Source organism: Apium graveolens, chromosome 4 (assembly GCF_009905375.1).
Source record: "Apium graveolens cultivar Ventura chromosome 4, ASM990537v1, whole genome shotgun sequence".
NCBI lineage: Eukaryota > Viridiplantae > Streptophyta > Magnoliopsida > Apiales > Apiaceae > Apium > Apium graveolens.
In genome coordinates, this window is record NC_133650.1 from 9196117 (window position 1) to 9208187 (window position 12071).

Sequence of the window (12071 nt, forward strand, 5' to 3'; positions counted from 1 at the left end):
AAAGGTGATAATAAGGTTTCAATAAATATGTGACAAACGTATATTTTTGATTTACTATGAAAATTTATGGAATTGAACTTGCTTAATATCAAACTACACGAAAAATCGAACATGGAATATATTGTGCATGATCAGTTTTAATCCTTAGTATTAGTCTTTTTGCGCTCTTAGAGTATCTCCAACAGTTTCTTAGATCATTACCTAAATTTAATATAAAATATTGGATTTTAGTAACTTAGGACATATATTTCCAACTCCAACAATATTTTTTATATTCATTTTTTATACAATATATTATCATTAAAAAATAACATTATTATATAAAATGAAGAAAGAGAAAGTGTTTTTTTCCAATATATATTATAAAATAAAACTTAGAAGAGCAGAAAGATTAGTTAAAAATAAGGAAGGAAACAATATTTTAGTGAATCTTAGTGATTTAAGGAATCACTAGGATATATTTAAGTAGTTTTTTCTCCATATTCCTTTAAAACTCCAAATAGTTAAGTTGTTGGAGTTGCTCTTACATCATAAAGAGAAGAAATCTATTATATATCTAATACAGTACAGGGGTTCGGCTCAGCAAATTTAATCATAAATACAGTAATTAATATTCATACATTATTTGTTTTAGCTCATTCATTATTATATAATTAATACAGATTCATTCATTAATTTTTATTACCTCAATTAAAACATCATTAATATGCAACTTATTCATTATTATATAATTAATACAGATTCATTCATGTAATTTTTATTATCTCAATTAAAACATTATTAATATGCAAGTCATTAAAAATAATTTCTTCATAAAATTTACATACTCTATTAAAAAAAATTAGTATGAAAAATTTAAATGATAACCCTTGCATAAGAATTCATATAATATATATAATATATAAGTTATCTCATCATTGATTTACTAATATCGATTATTTGTTGCATACTTAACATATATATATATAACTAATTATTATAGAGATACATGCATGCATCATATAATACATAAATTATCCCATAATTGACTTACTAATATCGATTAATTATTGCATACTTAATATATATATATATATATATATATATATATATATATTTATAACTAATTATTATAGAAATACATGCATGCATGCATGTATACATACATATATACGTAAGTTCTTAATTATCAGAGCAATACAATAAAAATATTATATTACCCTCGGTTTGTTTTCCCAATTTGGCATGGGCCTTTTTATTTGCTTCGAAAATTAAAAACATGATATTCAAATGAAATTTCGTTTTTAGTTAATGATTCAATATTTTTTGTCTACAAAAAATAAAATTGTACTTATTTTTAACGTAAGTTAAATTCTAAAAGCGAGAATACATACATTATTAATTATCAAATTTATAATATAAATAAGTGAATTTTAAATATAAAGTAAAAATAAATATTAATAGTAATAGTAATAATTTTAAATTTCATTAAAAATAAAAAATATTTAATTTGAATAGCAGGTCTATAAAATATATATATTAAAAATTCTAATAATAATAATAATTATTATTATTATTATAACAAAATAAACAATATTAATATACAAGAAACTTGAGTAAAAAATCATGTTATTTATAAAAAGTGATAGTACATTTAAATTATAATAAAAAAAATTAAAAAATATTATTGTTCGTCATTAATCTTAATGATATTATCACAGTCTACCACTGACCTTTAATCACACGGTTGACTAGCATATACCATATTTATCACATTAACACTAATATTTAGATTTACTATAAACATTTGTGAATTAAATATTAAAAAATAAATCAACTAGACAAACTTATATATTAAATATGATTACGTGCATCGCAACCATTTATACCTCTAACTGAATAAATATTTATATCTAACCATGCCATACTTTAAGTATTATATTCTTATATTTACACAAAAATAAATAAATTAAGGACTTTCATATAGATATATATATATATACACACACATATATATATATATGTATATATAATATATATATATATATATGTATGTATATGTGAATTTATGCAAAAAACCTTTAACTTATGGTCTTCATAATTCATAAAATATATGATAATGTTGTTTATATTGATATTTTATGGCGTCATCATGGCGACCAGGAAGCGCCTAGTATATCAAGAGATGTGGAATTATTAATATTTTTCGAGAGAGGGGAAAGAGTGACTAAGGTCGGAAATTAAAATTAAAGAATACTAAAATTTAAATAACAATTATAAAATAAAATTTTATGTAAACAAACAATTATATCGTGTAGTAGTTTAGGCAATTAAAAAAATTTATAAAAAAATTTCATAGATCGTCCTTAACGGTGGAAAATAAGAAATGCCACTGCAGGTCTCTACATCAATTGTAGATAAACACTATTGCATCAATGTCATCATAATAAAAATCTAATTATATACACAAATAAATTCATCATTATTCGGAGGGAGGACAACATGAAATATTATCAACAAACATAACTAAAATAATATCGATTCGCTCAATCTAGAGCATGCCCGTGCATTGCACGGGCTATAGAGCTAGTTGTATCAAAAAACAGAACAATTTGAACTTTTCGTTATAAGAAAAGAGAAATCGAAAATATAAATCAGATTTGGGTTCTGTTTGGGAGGGTTGTTAAAAACTGCTGTGTTGTGAGAAAAAGTGTTGGTGGAAAAAGTGTTGTCAGAAAAATTAGATGACTGTTTGGTAATTTTTTTAATTTATGCATATTTTGAGATATATTATATAAAAATAATGTTTTTAAGAAGGTTTGATGGTAAAACTGATATCTACTTTCTGCAAAAATTGAAAGCAGTTTTTTTCCAAAAGCATGGGGGACATACTTTTGCTAACAGCGGCTTTTAAATCAAAACCGTTTTTCCAGATCGCAGTTTTTAGAATTTACCAAACAGATTTCTGACAGCTTTTCAGCAAAAAACTGTTGTAATTATCTGCAACAACAATAACAACAATATCAAACAGGGCCTCAGTTCTTTTCGTTACAAGAAAGAGAAATCGAACATATATAATAATTTAGAATTTAGCATTTACATAATTATATTTGACCAATTGCTTAAATTACGGGGAATTTAATAAATTTGCTCAGATCTGAGACAAACCATACTATCTTCCCATGTGGTCTTCAATTCTTGGAAGGTTAAAGATGGGGATTGGGAATGGAAAGGAACATGTATTTCTAAACAAGTAAAGTCTCCACAAATATGTACTGCCAAGTCTTACCAAAACTTATGCTAGATGCATGTCCTAGACTTGATAACACAACTAGACGTCAAAATAAGACTAATGTACTACCAAAACTCTCACTGACTTGTGTTTTACTTCCAGATCTACTTGCAAACATTTTTATAGATTCGGGGTTTTCAGATAGAGACAACAAAATAAAATCGTTATGCGTGAACCAAGTATTCTTGGTTTTGGTTATACCACATGCATCATTCATGGACCCTGTGATGGGATATTCTTTTTTAATTTCATTCCCAGTTTTATTAACCCTAACACCCTTGTCGACAGGAATGATACTATTGTTATTCTGCTGTTCTTTTCCTTTCACTCCCTGTACATTTTTTAGAGATCTTTTCGAAAAACTTATTATTTTGATTCTGAGCTTATGTCGTGTAGTTGATTTGGAATTTCTGTTCATTTATAAAATAAGCTATTAGAGCATCTCCTAACTTATAATCTAAAAGTGTTAGCTAAAATAAGGTTAGCTAAAATTTTATTGAACTTGTAAGCATTTTTACTTTAATGCTATTGACTATAATCATTAGCTATATTCAAATTTTTTTATTAAATTCAAATATATATTAGTTAAAATAAAATTATAATATCAATAAATATATTTAATGCTAATAGTAGAACATTTTTATATTTATGTTAATATTTTAAAGTAAAATTTATAAAATAAAAATAGATAATTATTAAGATTGATTGAAAATATAATAACATACTTAAAAAATATATCTTTTATATTAGAATTTTTATAAATTTATTTAACAATAAAATAACATTTTTATACTTAACATTACATAATATTTATTATGTTTTAAATACAAATATAAATATTGCATCTATACATATAATAAAATAATGATGAAAATGTATAAATAATTTTTATATTATAATATTATATAATATATACATGTACATATCTACTTATCAATTAGTTGTATAAACCTATTTTAACACACCATTTACATTACATAAAAATAAAAATAATAATATATAAAGATATGGTTGATGAAAAAAGAGTTATAGATACACATTTAAGATTTGAGCAAATTAAAAAAATAACGTAGAATAATATAGAGGATTGGGAAGAAGATCAACTAATATAGAAGATCAGGATAACTATAATTTTACCTAACAAGTGGCTAGTGTTGTAGTGCTTAAATTTGTGGATTATCCAAATTATATGTTTCTTATTTTGAATTCAAAATCGAGAATTAATTCCATTTTCGAAAAAAGTTCGGGATTTGAGCCGAGTTGTCTCCACCACAACATGTCTCAAAGTTTTCTCTCTTCTTAATTGATAAAATATATTTAACAGTATTCTCTTAGCAAGGGAATAAAATCTACCTATTTTATTTGAAAAAAAATTAGGAAAACCTAACATTGCGACGTAATATTGCTCTTACAAAAATGTGTGTATATATAATTTCATTTCAAATCATTCAAATAGATCAGACAATTTAAAATTATCCTACAAAGTAATCCCTGCAAATCTGAACAAATTAATATTGCAAGACGATAAGTTTACAGTTTTTAAATTGTGTTATGACGTTTTGGACTGAAGTGGATTACAGTATAAGAGAATAATTATTGTTTCTCTGGAGTGAAATTACAATATGAAAGGAGAAGAATTATCGTTGGAATCTTAACGCGGATTGCATGTGGGAAATGAAATGCTAATCCAAGTCGAAGATAAATGTTTCCCCATGGCTTATATCGTATAGGGTCCGGGGTCCGGGGTCCGGTCAGGGAGATTCGGTTGCTGTAATATATATCTGTTGCATGTTTTCGGTCAAAATTTTAGTATAAATGTAGGAAAATTATCATTATGTATCACAAAAAGTTTATGATATAGAATATACAACAACCGATTGTGTTGAAACATCGGTCTAATTAAATACTTAAAGACTTATTATACTCATGCTGATAGCCTTTTTTTTTTGTCAAGAATAGTAAAATTTGCAATATTTTGTAATCATGGTTGCATGATTAGTAGCGCTAATTAATGATTTATAGTCAATAATCTTGATTCCAAACAGCACATGCAATCAACTAGCTGAGTTGCTGTCAAAAGAGAAAAAGCAGCAGCAGTGAGTTGTAGTTTTTGGCTTCATATCTTCTAATCTCTGTTCCTTGGTTTATTTATAATCAGTTTGGTGTGATTACTAGTTGTATGGTAGAGTATTTAGGGTCCAGATATATTAGGAGCTTTAGATTTTGTGTTTAGTTACACGACACATTAATGTCGGCAGAGTTTGTTTCTGTAAGCCTCCTTGATTTCTCCTGATCAGTGAATTAGTCAATATCACTGAACTGTTGACACATAGTGAATTAGTGATATGTAATCTAATAAAGTTGATTAAACACATAAGTGGATGCTCTTCGTTACAAGATTAACAAATGCTACAGCTTCGATATTGTCGGTGAGTGGGAACATTAAGCATTGGGGAGGCTGAGCAGTTGTAAATGAAGCTGATGGTATTGAACGCAGCTGCACCCAGTGTAGTTACGTAGAACACGATTATAATTTGAATTTGCAAGGGGAGTCTTTGTTAGCTGGCTAGAACCCAATGGCTATCGGGAGAGAGGAAGAGTATCTCCGATGTTAATAGTTATAATGTTTATTTAAAAAATAGTTAAAAAAGGAAATAGATAAAATTTTAAATAAAAGAAAAAGCTTGAACTCCAATAAGATTGGCTATAATAATGAATAGGTATATTTTTTGCTTAAGTGGAGTTTTGGTTCAACAAATATATTTAACAAATTATGATTGTCTAACTTTTTTTGCTAAGGGGTGTAATGTATCGGAGTGCTGATTTTTTAACATATTATCAATATTACTATATGCCATGTAAATATTGTAGTTGAGAGTTTTCTAACGTGGAAGATGCTCTGACGGGGGTTGTGAAGGGGCCAAATGGGTCACTAGGCCCTAGCTTTTTCTGGGTTGGGCTAGAGAATGTGATAACTGGACTGACCCGTTAGATGACCCGGCCGGGCTTTGGTTTGGTTCAACTAAAACTGGTTCGTTAGTCGGGTAGGGTTAGGTTGGGCTGTCCGTGAGTTGGGTTGACACTTGAAACTTGAATGGTTGGGTTATGGGTTGGATTGCTGGATTGAATTTGGCTAAAAATAAAAAAAATGAAAATCATTTAAACGATTATTAATAAAAAGAACTAAAAAAAACCTCATTCGTTGATAGAAGTCGGTTGAGGAAATAACGTTGAAAACTAATTTTAAAAATTTATGTATAGCTTTTACTTTTATATGTTTGGGTTTTCAAAAAAAATTATCTTTAAATAAATATTGTAGTACCTAAGTTAAAATTTTATAAAACAATACTCCAACACTATTACAGTCAATTAATCAGTCATCTTAGCAACGTCTGAAATAGTAAATATTGTCTAGGACATTGTTCGGGAGAGTATACTATACACATTATGTAAAGATAACCCATGATTTTCTTGACATGTGACTTACCTATACCGTAAAAATCACTTTTTTTCTTAAAAATCATCATTTTCCTTAATTTTTAATGTCTCCTAGCCAAAAACTCACAATCAATTGCTACATCCAATATTATTATATATTATTATGGTGATTTCCTAAAATACCATAACATACATGTCAGTACTTAAAAATAAGTAATTACTATAAATTATTTGAAAAAAAATAATAAATCTTAGCATATTTGTTGAATTAAATATTAAAATATTAATTATTTATAATTTAAAATATCTTTGTCTGTGAACTTTTGATAGACTAAAAATTTTATAAGTTTGATGATAAGTAATTCGTATAATGATTATTTTGTTGTAGGAGTTCGTACAAAAAAATATTATTCTCAATCACTTGTACTCATTTTGATTACAATGTTTAAAAAATATGTTATAGCACTTTCGGACTTCTAAATTTTTTTAAAAAAACTGTGATAATTAAATTTGAATATACTACAGCACTTTCAGACTTTTAAAAACAATAGCGGATATAATAATTAAATTTAAAATATAAATTAAAAATATTCAAAGAGTAGTAGAAATATATATTATAACAAAAATCTTAAATTAGGAAAGGTTTTTCATTTTTAATCATATTCTTTAAATGATACATAACCTACGGTGTTAAACACTTGTTTAACATTTTTCATGTTTTTTATTATACACTTTTATAGATGTTTATTAATACTATTATATTCAAAATGAAATAATGAAATTTTGAATGGTAATCGGTCTGATCATCGTAATTATAATAATATTTAAAATAAAATAATCTCATAAATACATAAATATTCATAACATAGTTATAATATTTCTAATGGTTTTCGTTAAAATAAAATAATATATATAATTCATACGGTTGGGCCAAAAAAATTATACTATTGATCCAATTTTAAATAAAAAATAAAAAACTACATATAGTTAGTTGAATTTGAAGAATCGGGATAAAATAAAATAATAAATATTATTGATCCCGTTCAAACATTATAATATTGGACTGGACTATAACAAATTAAAAATTTGAAAGAAAATTCATGGGATCGATATAATGTTATCAACTAAAATAAAATAATACATATTATCCATTCGCTCTAAAATAAAATTATAATCATCCAGACTAAAATAAAATTAAACAAAATAGTAAGTATAATTAGCTGGATTTGGTTGATATAACGGGACTCAAGCTAACATAAATTTTTTGTTATTGACACAAATTACATTGATTCGGGTTTAAACATATTAAACTAATATAAATCTGAATATAGTCAGTTAGATTTTGGCGGTTAACAGACTAATGACAATTTGTATACTATTGATGTCAACTAAAATTTATTTTTTAATTAAATATAATAATCTTTCGTAAACACACCTATTAATATTAAAATATAAATTTCAATCAATACATTATTTTTCAAAACTATCACTAACTTATACAAATATGTGTATATTAATAAATGTTATCAAATCATATTATTATATAATTTCAAATAAATAAGTTTCATGACTTAAAATTTTTACTTCAAATTAAATTCAAAAAATATGTATAATATTAAAATAATCCTATAAACGACTAAAGACTAATGAATCGGATCAAAAATACCTTTGGGTATTATGCTTATAAATGAAATGAATGTTTTTTTTTAATTGTAGGTAATCCGCGGCCGCTAACCTTCGGGTGCGCACTGGGTAAACTCTACGGGCTCACGTAATAGCTTGCAAATCACGTGAACCAAGGTAAACCGCATTTAATCGACAGACTCTGGCTCAGAAGGCATAATCATAAATTCTCCTCTGTGTGATCAAGAGCGTAGTTATCCCCTCTTTAACCAAATGAGATGAATGTTATCGTACTTTAAATGAAATTTAGGGGAAGGTGACAAAATTTAGATAAATTAGAAAATATTTGGTTTCAAAATGTATCTAGTATTGGAGTTGAAGTTTTATTTTAGCATTCAAAAATATTTTTTGATACCAAATTATAGCAATAGTTATACGTATTTTGCATTTTGCATTTTATTTGTTCTTAGCCATTATTAATAAAAATGGCATATCCCAATTACATTAAAATAAAATTTTAATACATCGATGTAACCATGAACATCACAGAAAAACCGATTTTTTACGGATATAGAAACAGATGACATGAATTACTCTTAAACTGTAGGTGTTTCTTAGCAGCCCGGGGATATTCAGGGGGAGGTATCAAGTATATAATAGTAGTATAGTATAGAGTATTCGAGCTCGTAAACGATACTCTCACGCCCTCCAGGTTTTGTGTGCAAACTCCAGTTCTATGTTTCGAGTTCCTATTTTTGTAATTACAGGCTAATTACTGTGTTTTTAGCTCATGATATAGTGAATCATGCTGAATTAGTATTTCATTCGTCACACCCTTCAAATCGGAGCACCCTCTCTCTCACTCTATTACAAATATTAAATTCTTTACTAACCCTTTCGTTTCAGATCTTGTTAGATTGTCTTTTGTTTTTTATAATTTATCTTGATCTTTAATTGTTTGATCTATGGTAAGTTCAATCAAAATTATATTCTCACTTTTTCATCATAGGTAATAAATAAATAATTGATTATGTGTCATGGTCCAAACTGCATCGTGTTGATTTTTAGATTTAGAATAATTTCGTTTAGCAACCGAGCCAGTTTTGATGGAGTGTTTCGTTAGATCGGAATCAAATTGGATTTATACAACGGTATGTTCATTATGGTCGGGTATAGCTTGTGTGTGTATGTTTAGTGTAAGCGAGTTTATCAAGATAATTTTTATCTCCCTGTAAAATTCTTTGTATATTTTGACTAATTCTCTTACCACCATTGATCATTTTTTTTTTACTAATTTTGGCTTATAGCCTTACAAATGAGTATTTGTTCTCAACAATTCTCGGGTGAGCTAGGATCGAACCCAGGATCTGGGACGACAAATGATAAGCCCTTTATCATTTGAGCTATCCAACCGTGCTCCACCATTGATCATTTTATTGTTGTGTTTTACTTAATTTGGATACATGAGTTTCATGTTTAGTTATGTAATTTGTTAATCTAATTGTTTATAAGTTCCGTTGATTTGTGATAACTTGTGTTTTTTCTTGCTATTCAGAATCTTGTTCTTATCAAAATCCCTTGTGATTATTTTGATAATTGTCTTTTTCTTAAAAATAATTGAGTTATTAATTTTGGTCATTTGTTTTGATAGTTTTAAAATATTATTTAATTGTTATAGCCAATATTAAGGATTCATGTTTTTGATATATCTCTTATTTAGTGGGGTCTTAATTAGTGGGGGAGTCAAATCATGTTTAATGATTTGTTACATTTTAAAGTAATAATTGTTTATACTTTAAACTTTTAAATTTGAAATTTGAAATTTTTATTAAATGCTTTTGATTTATAATTGAGGAGAATTTCAATCAGACTTTAATGAAAACATTTATTGTTTTTTATTAATTACGAGTGTTGTAAATAATTTCTTTTTTGTCACAATTTGCAGGATTTCATGTTTGGATCATTAGTGCTTTGATTGAAGGCTTTTATTTGTATCTTTAATGGGTTTATTAGTGCCTTAATTGAAGGTTTTTATTTGTATATTTTATGGGTGATCTTTTGGTGGCATAATTTTGAACTTTTAGAGGAAATTGTTTGCCAATTTGTTTTGGCTTATTTGTATATAACTAAAGATTTTCTTTGATTAGATTTTATTTATTTTTATTTACTTTTTTAATAATTTATTGAATATGATTTGTTAATATATATTTTTTATTTCCCTTGTTTTTATTTTCAGGATGTTGCAAAAAGAGTTTTAATGATTATTTCCGCTTATCAAACGTTTAAAGCACAATCATTTATCCAGGATTCACGGATGCGAATAATTTTTTGAATATACTAGTATTGTTCTTAGTGTATATATAGAACATAATATTTTTAGGGCACTCTTTTTCCCCTGAGTTTTTTTCCCATAGAGTTTTACTTTTGCGGGGTTTTAACGAGACCTTTTATGGGTTATCTTTTCAGACATTTAAAGATGATGTTATCTAAGTTTTCGGGAGTACTTGCTTACTCTTCGGTTAGATGATATACTTTAGATGAATGAAAGAAACTCTATTTTCCTGGATTGGTAGCTTTATGCCTCCGATTTGTATTCTTGATATTTATATTAATGGAATTTTTTTCGTGACAAAAAAAAAAAAAAATAATAATAATAATAATACATCGACAAATACATTCATATATATTCGATGACAAGACTTAAAAAAGGGTCAATGAAGGATTATAATTAATGCATTGACAATCATACATGTTTGATGATCAGATCTGGCTAATACTACTTTATTACATTCAATATAAATCTCTGTTATATATACCGAATCTTTTGAAATTATAAAAAATGGAGCTATTAGCTAAAAAACCCAACAAACATCTATTTTTTTTGTAATTTAACAATTAACTTATTTTTTTACAATAAATCCAACTAACTTTACAGAACTATGAGAATATTAACTATATTTAACTATTATCATTACAAGAAAAAAGGCTAAAAGCCGCTAGTTAAAATCAGTTGCTTTTAAATTTAAACGACCAAAACTTTTAGCTTTAAATGACCGAAATGAGTGAGTATAAAATCGAACGTGCACATTCGGTGGCTTTTAAACTGGTCGAAATTATTTTTTACGGTAGAATTTATATAAAAATTGACCGCATTGGTGGGGGCTTTTATTCCAAGTCAATTTTTCATTTTTTTTGCCTTTAACATTTTGGTGAAAATTTGAACCTCTCGCTCTTACTTTCCATTGAAATTTAAATTTCCCGCTTATAAATTAAAATCACTGAAATCGGTGACTTTTATACGTTATATGACTAGATACGGTCGAATTTAGATAACCAAAAATGGTCGGGAGCCATTTATTCTCATTCTCTACATTTCTAACATAGCTAGTTATTGAACATAGCTCAAAGAAACCATTCCAGTACTTGCAACTTGTTCGGTGGCAACCTGCACATAATAGGAGGACACAATAATGATAATATAATAATAAAAAGTCTTTTCTTCACTTTAAATGAATAAATTCAGCAATCATAATATTATAATTTAGCAATCATAAATTCAGAATAATACCTTATAAGTATCCTAGATCACCTATGGCTGTCAACCTGTCTTGGCTCTCCTTCCCTTCTCGCTTCCTTGCTTCGGGATATAGCCTGACCTTGAGATCGCCTTGGGATATCCTCTAAAACACTTAATAAAATATTATATCTGTCTTAACAATTACTAAACATAGACATAGTA